Source organism: Tupaia chinensis, unplaced genomic scaffold (genome assembly GCF_000334495.1).
Source record: "Tupaia chinensis unplaced genomic scaffold, TupChi_1.0 Scaffold000523_1, whole genome shotgun sequence".
Classification (NCBI taxonomy): domain Eukaryota; kingdom Metazoa; phylum Chordata; class Mammalia; order Scandentia; family Tupaiidae; genus Tupaia; species Tupaia belangeri.
In genome coordinates this window covers 666,334-679,901 of record NW_006160036.1, presented here as the reverse complement: position 1 = coordinate 679,901, position 13,568 = coordinate 666,334, and the positions used below count along the sequence as shown (strand labels likewise).

At 44.4% G+C, this 13,568-nt stretch overlaps 1 long non-coding RNA gene across 1 annotated transcript in view; it reads right to left on the bottom strand.

The window, feature by feature from the left end:
- Positions 1-13,568, bottom strand: part of LOC102487176 (uncharacterized) — a 32,711-nt gene that overhangs the window by 12,209 nt on the left and 6,934 nt on the right. The window contains exons 2-3 of the long non-coding RNA XR_335749.1: positions 12,457-12,514; positions 409-562 (exon numbers count right to left, since the gene is read on the bottom strand). This is a non-coding gene — a long non-coding RNA (uncharacterized LOC102487176). The remainder of the gene's footprint in view (positions 1-408; positions 563-12,456; positions 12,515-13,568) is intronic.

The window sequence follows — 13,568 nt, the reverse complement described above, 5'->3', positions numbered from 1 at the left end:
TTTTTGAGAGAGGTTTTCACTGTAGGGCGCGTGCGCTCGCCAGACAGACAGAGAGAGACATAGAGACAGAAAGCGAAAAATCACCCCTCAGGGGGGATGGTCACGCCACAATCCCTTCTTCTCCATTCTCCTCTCGGGATCTTGGGCACGCACGCACATGTGCCCAGCGTGGGTTTTAAGCCACTGGGTCTGGGACGCAAACCACGGTCGACTACTTGGGAGTCCAGCGACATAGCCATTATGCTAACTGCTGGCTCCCGAGATGCTGCTGGCCCTTGAAGGGACAAGATAAGGCAAGCCAGATAGATGGGAGAGACCCATGGGGGAGAACCACAATGACTAAGACAGGTCTGGTGCAGGGGAAGAATAGCTCACTAGGTACTCTGAAGACAGTATGAGCTGACTCACCTTGTGGCCCAGTCTGGATTCTCCTGGGGTTATGTTGCTCCTTGGCTATGGCACTTCTGTAAGTTCCTTAGCTACTGCAGGCCACAAAGATACAGTCGGTAAGTCTTGCCCCAAAGAACTTCAGGTTATCTTCTGCACACGCTTCACCCAAAATCTGGAGCAAAGTTGGGGTGAGGCACAAGATATATATTCAAGATCCCAAGATCTCAAACATCAGAGTTAATTCAGTTTCAGAAATATAATCAGCTCCTAAGGAGGATGTGGCTTCAAGGCTCCTAACAAATAAGAATGAAACAAAGACACCAACACCCAGCCATTCTACGAGGGCCACTTACGACCATCTGCAGCTCCCAGCACCTGCTGATGGGAGCACAGGCTGCGAGAAGCCCAGCTCTGGAGCCAGACTCTCCCTTGATTTGCTGGTGAATCCTGGGCAAATCATTTCCCCTCTGGCCTAGGGTTCCTGATCAGCAAAACATTCACAGGTCAGGTCAGGCTACATGGGGGAGCTTTGCCCACTGAACATTGCTTAGTGCCTCTGGGCTGAGCTCTGGGTCAATGCTATCAGGACCATTGTCAGAAAAACTGAATTGTCTGTGGCTGGTGAAGGGCTTAGCTAGCATAGGGCTATGAGGGGCCTGCCTCCAAAAATAGCTGATTCTCTCCATTGGTTCTGGGTGACCAAGGACAGCTTTAAGGAGAACAGAGAAAGCAGGACCAGACTAGAGGCATGCCATGCCCTTGGAGAACATTCAGCTTCCTCCCTCAGACCACAGAGCTCAGCACCACCAGATTCCCTGCTGTCTTTGAGGGCAACAGAGTGGTGTGAGCGGGATAGGCTCTGTGGCTTTTCCACGCTGTGGTCTCGGCCGCACAACAACCTTGCTCTGTATTTCAGTTTCCCCATCTATCAAATGGCTTGGTTGTGAGGATTAAATAAGAACATGTGTTAAACAAGACTCACATAACACACACCCTATATATATAACTTCCTTCCTGGTTTCCTTTCTAACCAGCACCCTTCTAACCCTCACCTCCAAGCAGGGCAAGCAGCTCTCTGATGCTTTCAGTTTATCATCAGACAGATTAGGAGTCTGACTCCTCAGGCTGTTGGGTGAAATAGTTAATGACTGTAAAAATGTGTAACTGTATTTTGAATAAACAAAAATGTGAGTGTTCTGTGTTGTTTCCTTCACATTCTATTTTTTTCTAGCAAACTCTACTATTAACTGCACAAAACCCAGTATTTTGGAAAGGTTCAGAGGGTAGAAATAACAAAAAACTGTGTTAGCTCAAATAACTTTAAAAAAGGAAGAGAAAATTAGCCCATGACCTGGTGGTTAAGAAAGCAGGATCCCACAGGGCCAACCTGATAGTTCAAATATTGGATCCAGTGGCTTGAAAAACGCTGGGCACAGGACCAGCAGTTGGCATAATGGCTATGTCACTGGACTCCCATGTAGTCAACCGTGGTTTGACCCATGTGGTCGAGTCCCAGACCCGGTGGCTTAAACTCACGCCGGGCATGTGTGTGTGCGTGCCCAAGATCCCGAGAGGAGAAGGGATTGCCATGTGGCCATCCCCCCCGGGGGAGGGGAGTGATTTCTTGCTTTATGTCTTTCTCTCTGTCTTTCCGGCGATCGTACACCCCTATAACAAAAACCCCTCCAAAAAAAAAAAAAAAAAGAAAGAAAAGAAGAAAGAAAGAAAAACGCTGGGCACATGTGCAAGTGTGCCCCATCCCAAAAGAATGGAGAACCAGAAAAGAAGAGATTGGGGTATGACCACACCCCATTAGAGGGTGCTTTCTCCTTCTCCCTCTCTCTTGTCTTCTCTTGTCTTTCTCTGGTGAGTGCATGTACCGTCCAGCAAATTGAAAAAGAGAGAGAGAGAAAAAAAAAGAAAAAACTGGGCCAGCCAGTGGCATGGTGATTAAGGCGGCTAGATCTTACATGGTTTACTGCACAGTTCGAGTATCAGATCCTGTGGTCTGGAAAGCACACCAGTTACGTATGCGTGTATGTCTGAAATCCCAAGAAGAGAGTGGAGAAGGAATTGTGGCATGGCTATCCTCCCTTGGGGGTGCTTTCTCTCCTCTTGTCTCCCCAGTGAGCACTCATGGCTTATAGCAAATAAAAGATAAAACAATTTTAAAAAGGAAAACTGAAACCAAAGTTATTTTTAGAAATTGCCCTTTTTGGGCAAATATTTATTTTAAACTAGCAAGAATATTTATACACACACACACACACACACACACACACTCACAAACCAGATTTATCCCACTAAGTCTTCATCTATTCAACCTCAGGAAATCCTAGAATCCTTTTCAGATTTTCCATTCTGATTCAAATCCAATTTCAATCAACTATAAGAAGTATCTTCTACTCATTTAGAACAACATATTAATTTTTCTATTTTCATTAGTATGTGTTGAGAAAAGAGTCTCACATTTGAAAAAACAAATTTGTTCAGAAAAATTTCAAAACTAGCTTTTATACTGACTACTTTTTTTTACATTTATACATCTATTGCTTCTGGGGAAGAGAGAGAGAGAGACAGGCACCCGTAACAGAGCTTCCATACCCCAATCTACCCCCAGCCCTGAACAGGCCTGGACCACAGGCGCAAGCACGTGTGTGTGCTCAGGAAGGTCCTGAGATGTGAACCCAGAATCCTTCCCATGTGGGTCCTGTTGAGTCATCTTTGCACCACCACCTGGCCCCTGCACTATTTCTTATCATGCCTTATGGTTGGAATGTAATTTCATTACTCAAAAATCGCCTTTACTCTTAGTAGTGATTATCAGGTTGATTTTATATTTTGCTAGATTAGACAGGGAGCTGCACATTGGATTAACCCGAGATTTAGATGGCTTAGTCTCCAGTAGGAGTTTCTGTACTTTTCCACTGAATAGTTTTAAACATTATTTTGGTACCTGAAGTTCTAACGGCATGACTGCAACTGTTATAGTACAGAAACAAGAACCAAGAGAATTAGGTTAAGTAGCTGATGCCACTGAGGAAGAAAGCAAGGAATATAAACTCCAAATAAAGCTTGGCAACCACTTAGGCCAATAAAACTCACCACACTCACACTGGGTTCTCCAGTGAATCCAGGATACAGCAGGCCAAGGGATCTTGGGCCTGGTTCTGAGGGGTACACCAGCTAGGGCAAGCTTCATGGGCCAGAAACAAGTGTAGCTGCGAGGGATTTAACGCTGTGCAGTCACCATCTCGAAATCCTTAATAACTGGATCTTTGAGTTTGTGTTTTGTTAGTGATGTCTAATGGAACAATAGAGCATCTGCCAGGGGCTGAGTCTTCCTTCACTTGTAGTCTTGCCTCCCCCCACTTACCCCTTTCCTGTCACTACCTCCCAGTGACTGCACCTGCTCTGGCAGGGGTCTGGGCTCAGGCACTGGAAAGGACAGGATTGGGCATTTGTCCCAAGGGGTGGGGCCCTAGGAACTGTGGGGATCTGCCCCGGAGCTATGAGTAACCCTTGTGCCTAAGGAAGTACAACATTAAAAAGCAAATAAAAACCACCATTACAAGTTGAGAAAGAGACCATGGAAAAAAAGAAAAAAGCTTGTTCTTGCTTTGTGACTAAGGAGTCCCACACTTTTATTTGCAGAGTCCCACAAATTACGTAGTTAGCCCTGGCAGCAAGCACTCCTAGAAAGTTCCAATCCCAGAAAGACTGGAGGAAATAGTTGTAATGTGGAGAATGGTGACTTCTCCCAGTAGGGCTCAAGTAGGAAGAGAGACAAACAGCAACGGGGGCCAGGTGAGGCTGGAACGAGACGCTAGAACGAGACTCTGGAACAAATCTGGTATGGTTTCCACAGATCCCCCAGCCAGGTGTTCTAGCAACACATAGCAACCTGAGAGCAAAGGAAAGGAAGTGGGTGGTTGGACTGTGTTAGGTGGGGCTTGTGCCCTTTCCTTTTGTCAGGGATGTCGAGGACTATGATGCACTCTGGCAGGACTATACATTGCTACTGAAGCACGATTACTTCCATTTTGAATATGACTCCACTGCCATTTTCCTCATGTGTCTCCTGAAAATTCCTCACTGAATGCTTATCACCAGTAAATGAATGCTGCCATCCATCTCTGTCCTCCTAACCGAATATTTATCAACAGCAGATGTAGCCAATTATAACTGTCCAGCCAATTATAACTGTCCTTCCTGATAACTTGCCTTTTCGGCCTTTGTAAACTGTTTTTGCATAACTCAAGGCCTGTACTTTCTTAGATGTATAGTTTTTTTCCTTTGGTTTTTGCCTTTATAAACCTTCCTCCCCCTGCTTTGGTACTGCAAAGTTTTGGAGTGACTCGAGTCCTCTTGCAGCCCCTGGCTTAATAAAAGTCTCCTTTAATTTGACTAAAACTGGATGTCCTCTTATTTTTTTGTGATTTGAATACAACACTGCAACCTTCTGGAGGCAACGTGTATAAGGTTCAAGACTCATGTAGAGCCTAGAGAAATTCCTGCATGTGTGCACAGGAGACAAGCCTGAGAGTGTTACAGAGGCACTATGGGAAATACCACCCTCAATAAAAAAGACCAAGAACAATCTTATCATTCATCAGAAGGAAAACAGACATGGTAGCATACCCATGTAGCGGAATACTACAGAGCAGTGATGACAAGTGAATCAGAGCTATGTGTGTCACACGGAAGATTCTGAAATGTAACATGGAGCATGGGTACATAGCCTTTATGAGCCACAGCTTTGTTTTCCAAACTGAATCCTGGAACAGGGAAGGGTCTAGCCTCCTATGGCAGAATATAGGTGTCACCAACAAGACCCACCTGTATCTAATCCACATGTCCAATGCCTGAATTTCCACTATTAGAAATTTATTCCTCAGGGTCAAGGCTACATGTTCTGCTGGAAATCAAAGAGACCCTCAGTATCTGGTTCTGCAGAGCTCTCTGCAGGGCAGTTACTGGTCACAGCACAAACCCCCTCTCACTAAAAAGCCCCTATAAGGAAGCCAGTGAGCAGGAAGAGCTGAGCCATAGGGTCAAGGACAAACTTCAGGGAACACAAATACTTAAGGATTGGTCAGATGACAAGAGGTCAGAGGAGGCAACTAGAAAATATCAGGAGACAAGAAATATCAATGAAATTGTTTCAAGGAGGAGTTACAGAAACTGACCAGATATCAGGGCTCTTTCAGGTAAAGACTGAAAAGATGTAATTGAATAATTTAACAATTAAGAAGTCACTGACGGGGTCAGCCCCATGGCCTAGTTAAGGGACCCAGATCCCAAGTGGCTGACTATGGTTCAAGTCTCAGCTTTGGCATCTTGAAGAACATGCCAGGTGCATGTGCATGTGTGCCCAAAATCCCAACAGGATGGAAAAATGGAGAGGATGACCATACCCCACTGGGAGGTACTTTCTCCCTCTCTTTCTCTGTCTGTCTGTTTCTCTCTTGCAACTGCATAATCCCTCTGGCAATGATGATAACAAAAAAAGAAGAAATAGGTCAGCTCTGTGGCCTAGTGGTTAAGACATATGGATCCCACATGGCCAACTGTACAGTTTGAGTTCTTGACCTGGTGACTTGAGAAACACACTGGGCTCATTACATTGATGCAACTCCTGAAAGAAGGGAGTCATGGAGAAGGGATTGCAACATGATCATTCTCCACGGGGGATGCTTTGTGAAGGGTAAGGTAGAAGCTCCAAAAGGAGAGAGGGTAAGAAAAAGTTTGTAGCATGGGGGAGAAGTATGCTTTAAGGGTGAAGAAAAGGAATCAGACACAAGGGGATAATTAGGGAAACAAGGATAGGGGGGGTCATTTATTGAACTGGGTCCTGGAAGAGGTAAGAGAGGATGGGAGGGAGAGCTTAGGAGAAAGGTTAGTCTTGGGAATAGCATGTGCATCCTGTTAGAAGCAAAATAGAAGAGTCGAGAACCTGACACACTTCACTCTCCCAGGGAGGTAGAAGTCAAGGTCATTGGCAACAGAGACAGTGGTAGGGTAGACAATTTGAGGAGAGCTGGACAAGCAGGAAGCAGGCACCATGGGGAATGGAATTAGTCTAGCCAGGAGTGAATAAAAGAACGGCAAAGAGCTGGCTGAGTTGGAAACTGTATGTCTGCAGTGATGCTAATTTTCTTTTGTCCCAGTAGAGCTTGACAGACCAGAAGCCCCACAGGGAAGATGGAAGGCTGGATTATTCTAGGTGGCAGTAGGCAGAGAAGGTACAGCCACACATGGGGCCACTGAGAGCTCTGGTTAGATGACAACAGCAGCACTGAGAACAGCTGGGGTTGGCAGACGAAAGAGACTTTTCTAGTTTTCTTTTTTAAAGGAGATAAGCTGTGGTAACTTAAAAGATATTAAATAGAAAAGCCATTCAAATGGCTGGAGTTGATGTTTTCAACACTGAAGTAGCGACCTACACTCCCACCTTGCTTCAATGCACACATAACCTTGGTGGCCATGTATCTGCCCCGCAAACTCAGAGGTAACAATAGAACAAGATTCTCATCTTTACTTCTCACCCCCACCCCATGCAGGTGACTAGAGCTGCAGGGGCTTATGAAGAAACATTTACAAGTTTCAAAAATGTGGTATTTTGGTCAACCTTATGATCTATTGAAAAATTGACTGGATTGAAAACTATTATATCCAGCCACTGTTATTTGAATAGAGATCATGCTGCTAAATACTGCAGCAGTTTTATAACCCTCTTAAATGTCTCTAAGCAATTTTACCAGCTTTTCAGGATTTAAGGATGGGGGCTATTTGTATGTGTGTATGTTTGTGTTTTATTTTTATTTTTATTTTTTAAGTTTGCTAGAGGGCGCAAGCACTTGCCAGAGACAGAGACAGAGAGAGGGGAAAAGTTAGAAACCAACCTGCTCCCCACCCCCGAGAAGGAATGACCACACTGCAATCCCTTCTTTTCCATTCTCCTTTCAGATATTGGGCATGCATGCACACACACCCAGAAGGCACAATTTTCAAGCTGCCAGGTTTGGGACTCAAACCACATTGTCCACCACATGGGATCCAGTCATCCTAACCTCTGTGTCACCTGCCAGCCTGTGTTTTGTAACTTTTAAGTCATTTTCAGCCAATTATTCTCGTTCTTCCCTGTTTATATTCATGAAAAGTGATAGGATTTGTTCATAGTTCTCTTCTTTCTTATTAGATAATCAATGTTTGGGAGCTAGCAGGTGGCATGGTGGTTAAGGTGCTGAATACTCCCACATGGCCAACCACTGTTTGAGTCCCAGGCCTGGTGGCTTGATTTCTCACTTTCCCTCTCTCTCTGTGTCTGTCTTTCTCTGGTCAAATTAAAAATAAATGAATGAATAAATAAAAATTAAAATAATTGTTTAAAGAAAAAAGGGGAAAAAAGCAATGTGTGTCCATAATGAAAAAAAATTACAGATGAGCAAAAGGAGAAAGGATGCATAACCACTGTTAGTTAACACATCTCCAAGCTCCTTCTCTAAGCCAGCATATAGTGAGTTCATACCATATTTACTTTTTGATCTACTTATACTTACATTAAGGAATCTAGTTCAGGGCTCAAGACCTCTGTCCGCCCACATCTGCCTATGCTGTGCCCAAAGGAAAAGGTTTTAGAAACAAGAATTGAGAGTGCTGTCTAAGGAGAGAAAAGACATCGTAGACTACCTTGGAAGAAGTGGCCACATTGACTCCAGGGGCTATGATGCCCTCACTGAACAATCATGTAAATAGCTGCTCCTGGACATCTGTGAATAATCTGGAACACTGTGATTTGTGCTTTTGGAGAGTCCTACAATGCCATGCTGGGTCCCTCAACAAGCGGTATTCAATTCATGACTCAGTAAAGCCCACAAAACTTGAACTTGAGCCATAAGCAGATTAGGAACAACCTTTGAAAGATTAAATGAGTTCAAATGCCAAACCACCTTCTTGAATGGCTGTTATCCTGAAATAATATGACAAGAATGTCCTTTTCTCCATGGAACATTCTAATTTGTCCCCATTAGTAACAATATGGGTAGCCAGCTGCTCCTGAGGAGTCTGGAGGAAGAACTGGACAAAGCTCAGTGAAGAACATCTAAATCAGCAGCTACTCAGCTCACAGGGCAACCCTATGAGTAGGGAGCAAATCAGCAGGCTTCTCCTAAGACCACTGTACCTGAGGGCCCTGTAGCCTAGAGAACACTGTTAGGGAAAAAAAAATGTGTCCCTTATACAATGAGTAGTGTCTTAGTACATTTTGAATTGCTATAACAGAATACATAAGGCTAGGTAATTCATGTAGAAATTTACTTCTTACAGTTCTGGAGGCTGAGAAGTCCAAGGGCATGGTAATAACATTTGCTCAGCCTCTGGTGAGGGTCTTTCTCATGTGTCATGAGAGATGGCTGAGCAAATGTGTATATCAGACACCAAGAGAGGGCTACTTTTATAACAACCCACTTGTGAGATAATTTATCAATCCATAAATCCATGAGTGGATTAATCCATTCATGAGGGTGGGCCCCTTTTGACATAATCATCTCTTATATGGTCCCACTTAATACTGGTACAATGGCAGTTAAGTTTCAAAAGTTTTGGTGGAAACATTCAACCACAGCAAGCGGTAAGCGTTCATTTTGGCTTGGGAAGAACCACATTATACTTCATGCCCCACAACCTAGCTACAAGGCCTTTTGGAGGAGAAGAGCTTGCTGGAAAGTTCTCCAAAAGTCAACTGGAGTATGGACTAGTAAAGAGCCTGTCCGCCCACATCTGCCTATGCTGTGCCCAAAGGAAAAGGTTTTAGAAACAAGAATTGAGAGTGCTGTCTAAGGAGAGAAAAGACATCGTAGACTACCTTGGAAGAAGTGGCCACATTGACTCCAGGGGCTATGATGCCCTCACTGAACAATCATGTAAATAGCTGCTCCTGGACATCTGTGAATAATCTGGAACACTGTGATTTGTGCTTTTGGAGAGTCCTACAATGCCATGCTGGGCCCCTCAACAAGCGGTATTCAATTCATGACTCAGTAAAGCCCACAAAACTTGAACTTGAGCCATAAGCAGATTAGGAACAACCTTTGAAAGATTAAATGAGTTCAAATGCCAAACCACCTTCTTGAATGGCTGTTATCCTGAAATAATATGACAAGAATGTCCTTTTCTCCATGGAACATTCTAATTTGTCCCCATTAGTAACAATATGGGTAGCCAGCTGCTCCTGAGGAGTCTGGAGGAAGAACTGGACAAAGCTCAGTGAAGAACATCTAAATCAGCAGCTACTCAGCTCACAGGGCAACCCTATGAGTAGGGAGCAAATCAGCAGGCTTCTCCTAAGACCACTGTACCTGAGGGCCCTGTAGCCTAGAGAACACTGTTAGGGAAAAAAAAATGTGTCCCTTATACAATGAGTAGTGTCTTAGTACATTTTGAATTGCTATAACAGAATACATAAGGCTAGGTAATTCATGTAGAAATTTACTTCTTACAGTTCTGGAGGCTGAGAAGTCCAAGGGCATGGTAATAACATTTGCTCAGCCTCTGGTGAGGGTCTTTCTCATGTGTCATGAGAGATGGCTGAGCAAATGTGTATATCAGACACCAAGAGAGGGCTACTTTTATAACAACCCACTTGTGAGATAATTTATCAATCCATAAATCCATGAGTGGATTAATCCATTCATGAGGGTGGGCCCCTTTTGACATAATCATCTCTTATATGGTCCCACTTAATACTGGTACAATGGCAGTTAAGTTTCAAAAGTTTTGGTGGAAACATTCAACCACAGCAAGCGGTAAGCGTTCATTTTGGCTTGGGAAGAACCACATTATACTTCATGCCCCACAACCTAGCTACAAGGCCTTTTGGAGGAGAAGAGCTTGCTGGAAAGTTCTCCAAAAGTCAACTGGAGTATGGACTAGTAAAGAGCCATGGTACCAGGGTAAAGGCATGTGGTGTCATGGCACCGGAAGGCATGGCGCAGTAAGAGTGGCACCTGCTAGTGTGGTACCAGGAGACGTGGCATCTGCTGGCATGGTACTAGCTGGGATGATTCCTGCTAGCAAGGCACTGACTGGCATGGTACCAGCTGGTATGGCACCAGGAGATGTTGCACAGGGAGACTTGGCACCTGCTGGTACAGCTCTGGCTGGTGTGGCACTAGCTGACACAGCTCCTCCTGTGGGCATGGCACTGGGAAATGTGGCACAGGAAGACATGGCACCTGCTAGCATGACTCTGACTGGTGTGGTACTGATTGGCATGACTCCTCCTGCTGGCATGGCTCCAGTTGGTGTAGTACTGGCTGGTGTGGCTCCTCCTGGTATGGCACCAGGAGATGTGGTTCTTCCAGGTGTGGCACTGGGAGATGTGGTACTTCCTGGCACAACACCAGTTGGCATGGCACCACCAGGAGATGTAGCACCTACTAGTGTGCACCTGCTGGCGTGGCACCAGGAGAAGTGGCACCTGTTGGTGTGACACTGGGAGGTATGGCATTTGGAAGCATGGCACCCAGAGATGTGGTACTCAGAAATGTGGCAGCCAGAGATGTGACACCTATATTCTTTCTTTTTAAAGAATTATTTAATTTTGGGGCTAGCAGGTGGTGTGGAGGTTAGGGTTGTTGGACTCCCACATGGCAGATCACAGTTTGGGTCCCAAATCTGGTGGCTTGCTTTCTCACTTTCCCTCTCTCTCTTTCTTTCTCTCTATCCCTCTCTGGTCAAATTAAAATAAATAAACAAACAAATAAATAAATAAAGTTAAATAATTTTTAAAAAGAACTATTTAATTTTATTTTATTCATCATCATTATTTTTTTAATTTGGCCAGAAAGAGATAGAGAGGAAAAGTGAGAAAGCAAGCTACCAGGTCCAGGACTTGAGCGACAGTCGACCATGTTCCCATATCCAGCACTTCAACCACCATGCCACCTGCTGGCTCCCAGCACCCATATTCTTTATAAGACATTAATTACATACAAAAATAAATGGGACTAGCAGGTGGCGTGGTGGTTAAGGTGCTGGACCCTCCCACATGGCTGGCCATGGTTTGAGTCCAGGACCTGGTGGCTTGCTTTCTCACTTTCTCTCTCTCTCTCTCTCTCTGTATGTGTGTGTGTGTGTGTGTGTGTGTGTCTGGTCAAATTAAAATAAATGAATGAATAAATAAAATTAAATTAAAAAATTTATTTTGGAGAGGTTTTAGCTATAGGGTGCATGCGCTTGCCAGAAAGACAGAAAAAGACAGAGAGGCAGAAAGCAAGAAATCACCCCCGAGGAGGGATGGCCATGCTGCAATCCCTTCTCCTCCATTCTCCTCTTGGGATCTTGGTACACGCGCACACACGCCTGGCGTGAGTTTTAGCCACCAGGTCTGGGACTCGAACCACGGTCGACTACAAGGGAATCTTGCAACATAGCCATTATGCCAACTGCTGGTCCCAAATAAAATAATTTTTTAAAAAGAGAGAGATTTTTGCTGTAGGTTGCACATGCTCACCAGAGAGACAGCAAGAGATCACCCCCTGGGTGGGGGTAGCCATGCCGCAATCCCTTCTCCATTCTCCTCTAGGGATTTAGGGCACACACACACACACACGTGCCCACTATGAGTTTTAAGCCACTGGGCCCAGGACTCGAACTGTGGTTGACTACGTGGGGGTCAGCAACATAACCATTACACCATCCACTAGTCCCGGTACCACCTTTTTTTAAAGCAATGTGGCAGATGGTATCAAAAAACAAAAACCATGTTTAATTCTCCAACCCAGTAACTGTTTGCATGGAAATGTACCTTAAAGAATGATTTCTGGCCCAGCTGCAATGGTGAATGCTGTTAAGACACTGCTGCTCTGCAGGCTGAGGCCCAAGGATTTGATTCCCAGGAGGCCTAGGTTTGATGCTGCTCTGATCTGAAAGTCTGCTGCTGCAGTGATGTGTGACTGTAGTCCCAGGCATTAGGAGGCTGAAGCAGGAGGATTGTGAACTCAAGGGTGGCCTGGGCAACACAGCGAGACCCTGTTTAAAAGAGCTGCGTGTTGTGGTACACACCTGTGGTCCTAGCCACTCAGTAGGCTGAAGCAGAAGGAAGTCGAGGCTCAGAGAAACTCTGCCTTGAAAAAAACCAGAATAATTTGTAAAAGTAATCTCTAATTACTATAAACTTAAAGATATTCACTACATCATTATTTATAAAGAATAACAGGGACCAGCAGTTAGCGTAATGGCTATGTCGCTGCACTCCTATGTAGCTGACCACAGTTCGAGTCCCGGACCCAGTGGCTTAAACTCACACTGGGAGCATGTGCGTGCATGTCCAAAATTCCGAGAGGAGAATGGAGAAGGGATTGCGGCATGGCCATCCCCCCTGGGGGGTGGTTTCTCACTTTCTATCTCTCTGTCTCTCTCTGTCTTTCTGACGAGCACATGTGCCCTATAGCAGAAACCTCTCCAAAAAAATTAAAAAAGAATAACAGACAAGAAGCCTTAAAATAAGGGAGAGGTTAAATATAGTATGGGATATGATAGGATATGAGAGTTTTTATAAATGATGTTTATAAAGAACTACTGTTCTCTGGGGACAAGTCATGCATCCTATTCACTACTGAAGTCCAAGCACTTTCTGGAACATAGAAACATGCCATTAAATATTTGTTGAATGAATGCACGAAGAACAATTTAACAAGTGAATTCAAGCAAGGGAAAATGCTTTTTATATGTTACAATTGAAAAAAGAGCTAAAAGTTGTATTTAAGCTATAATTTTCAGAACATGAAAGATTATATACATCTGTGTTCTGGATTGGATTGTAATGTTGAAAATTAAATACATGTTGGGACCAGCAGTTGGCATAATGGCTATGTCGCTGGACTCCCATGTAGTTGACCGCAGTTCGAATCCTGGATCCAGTGGCTTAAACTCACAGCAGGCGCATGTGCATATGTGCCCAGGATCCTGAGAGGAGAGTGGAAGAGAAGGGATTGTGGTGTGGACATCCCCCCTGGGGGTGATTTCTCACTTTCTGTCTCTCTGTCTCTCTGGTGAGCACATGAACCCTACAGCAAAAAAATAAAACTCTCCAAAAATAAGTAAATAAATAAATACATGTTAGGGTCTCAAATTACAGATGATGTATTGTTATTCACACAACATGTTTTTTTTTT